Source organism: Gossypium arboreum, chromosome 7, assembly GCF_025698485.1.
Source record: "Gossypium arboreum isolate Shixiya-1 chromosome 7, ASM2569848v2, whole genome shotgun sequence".
In the NCBI taxonomy this organism is placed as follows: domain Eukaryota; kingdom Viridiplantae; phylum Streptophyta; class Magnoliopsida; order Malvales; family Malvaceae; genus Gossypium; species Gossypium arboreum.
Window position 1 is genome coordinate 27,860,487 of NC_069076.1, and position 2,898 is coordinate 27,863,384.

General features: G+C 36.5%; 1 non-coding gene across 1 annotated transcript; it reads right to left on the minus strand.

Moving 5' to 3' along the window:
• Window positions 1-1,361: 1,361 nt before the first annotated feature.
• On the minus strand, window positions 1,362-1,468 carry LOC128295660 (small nucleolar RNA R71). The gene has a single exon (XR_008286220.1). It is a non-coding gene; the product is annotated as a small nucleolar RNA R71 (small nucleolar RNA).
• Window positions 1,469-2,898: the final 1,430 nt, after the last annotated feature.

The following is a 2,898-nucleotide window of genomic DNA, read 5'->3' on the forward strand; positions in this document are numbered from 1 at the left end:
TATATGAATGGTGCCTATGTTACGTTATTATTTGAATGGAATAAATGAACTATGATTGTGAGATGTTATGTGAATTGAATTCTCTTGCAAATAAAGTATGCATGACACTCAGTGATGAAGTATATCCGGACTTAAGGTCCGTAGGCTATGTGCTGGAATTATATCCGGACTTAAGGTCCGCAGCTATGTCTTTGGAATTATAACCGGACTTAAGGTCCATGAGCTACGTCTTGGAAATATGTCGGGCTAAAGTCCCACAAAGCCGAAATGGTATTATACGGGTTTAAATTCATGAGCTTGTGCTTGTAATTAGTTTCAAGTTCTAAGACCTAACAGGCTTAATGCCAGTAAATTAAGTAAGATTACGATATTGAATATTCGCAGTAAACCATTGTTGAGTAAGTACTATACATTTAAGATGTTCAGGTACGTATTACTTACACATCGGTGAATTGATTTCAAAGTGAATCATTAGCATCAAAGAAGAATATATATAAATGTGATTGATGGTTATATTTGCGAATATGAGAATGATTTAATCGGTCATGGTATATTTGTATATGAATTATATGTTAAAATTACTTTATGACACATGTACATTCAGTCAATGATTTTGTGAATTATTAGTATTAAAGAATGATACTTAAGTGTGAATGATTGTTATATCTACGAGTAAAACAATGACCTATTCGGTAAAATGTTGTTAATATATGAGATTATTTGATTTAAATGCATCGTATGAACTTTAAGTAAAAGAAAAATATGTGCTGAGAGTCTATGTTTATGTTTATGTGTATTCGGCCATGAAGCAAATTTGAATTGAGATGTTTAAATAAATGTTTCGATGTTCGAAAAGTCTTAACTATTTGCGATGCTTAAAACTTACTAAGTTTTGAAAGCTTACTCTGTTCTTTATTTCTCTGTTTATAGATTGTTGATCTTGGCCACCGACTCGGGGATCGTCAGCAGTTCATCACACTATCGATCTTTTTGGTACAATTATATTTTGGACTCGATATGGCATGTATAGGTTAGGCTGATGATAATGATGTTTGGAAATTGTAAATATTTTGACCATATGAAAATGGCGTATAACTTAAATATCAGTATGTATTTCAGCTCGATCTTTGTTTATGTTTATTGACAATGTGAATGAGATAATTAAATGTTTAGTTCGGTAATACCTCTTAGCCTTAATACGGTGATCAGATTCGGGCTAGGGGTGTTACAGGTTGTTTCCCTTTTAGTTAAGGAATAAGGCTAAACAATGGTTGAACTCGTTACCACGAGGGTTAATCACTACTTGGGAACAAATGACTGAAAAGTTTTTACTAAAGTATTTTCCGCCGGCTAAAATGGCTAAACTACGTACTGATATCCCTTCTTTTGTGCAGATGGATTTAGAGACACTCTACGATGAATGAGAGAGATACAAGGACCTTTTGTGAAGATGCCCTCACCATGGGTTACCACTTTGCCTACAGGTTCAATCTTTTCATAATGGCCTGAATCCTTCGACTCGACAAATGGTTGACGCAGCTGCTGGCGGGACCATCAATAATAAAACACCTAAAGATGCCTATGAATTTATAGAGGAGATGTCACTGAATAACTATCAGTGGCAAGTCATGAGGACAAAGCCAACAAAAATAGCCGGAGTTTATAACGTCGATTCGGTCACCATGCTCTCTAATTAGGTAGAACTCTTGAATAAGAAAATTGATGGTTTTTGTAGTTCTTTACAGGTTCACCCAGTAATGCAGTACGAAGCAAATGGAGGTGGATCGAGCAGTTCAGAATACCCACCTTATGGCCACAACATGGAGAACGAGCAGTTAAATTACATGGGTAATAATCCTCGATCTCAAAAAAAAATCCTTATAGCAATACTTACAATGTAGGTTGGAGGAATCACCCAAATTTTTCATAGGGAGGCCAAGGATATCAAAAACCACCACCCCCTCCAGGCTTTCAGCAACCACCATACCAGCAGGAGAAAAAACCAAACCTTGAGGAGATCTAACCAAATTCATCTCAGTGTCAGAGACTCATTTTTAGAATACCGAGACGGCACTCAAAAATCAACAAGCATCAATCCAGGGGCTCGAAACTCAGATTAGACAGCTCGCCAAGTTGATTTCCAAACGACCACAAGGTAGCCTGCCAAGCAACACTGAATCTAACCCAAGGGAGTAACTCAACGCAATTGCCATTCAAGATGAGGAAGGGTTAGTGGAAAAGCCAAGGCCAGAACTGGTGGTAAGCGAAGATAAGAATGAGGTAGGCCAAAACGAACAAAAATTGGTAACTACAGAATATAAACCTCGTGTACCAAACCCCAATGTGACAAGGAAAGATCACTCAGACGAACAATTTGGTAAATTCCTTAAACTTTTAAAGAAACTACATATTAACCTACTGTTTATTGAAGCACTTTCGTAGATGCCGAACGCAGTCAAATTTTTAAAGGAGCTTCTAGCAAATAAACAAAAGTCAGATGAAAGGTCGCACGTGGAGTTGAACACAGTCTGCTCAACCATTCTTCAGAATAAGCTACCTAACAAACTAAAAGATCCAGGGAGTTTTACGATTCCTTGTTTAATTGGTAGTTTAGATGTTAATAATACGTTGGCTGATCTAGGGGCTAGTATCAATGTTATGCCTAAAAAATTGTTTAAACAACTAGGTCTAGGGAAACCCAAACAAACTAGGATGAGCATTCAATTAGCAAATAAAACTGTCAGATTTCCTAGGGGTATCATTGAAGACGTACTCGCTAAAATTGACAAATTTATATTCCTAGTTGATTTTGTTGTTTTAGACATAAAAGAGGACAGTAATGTTCCTTTAATTTTGGGAAGGCCCTTTTTAGCAACTGCTAGAACAATTATTGACGTT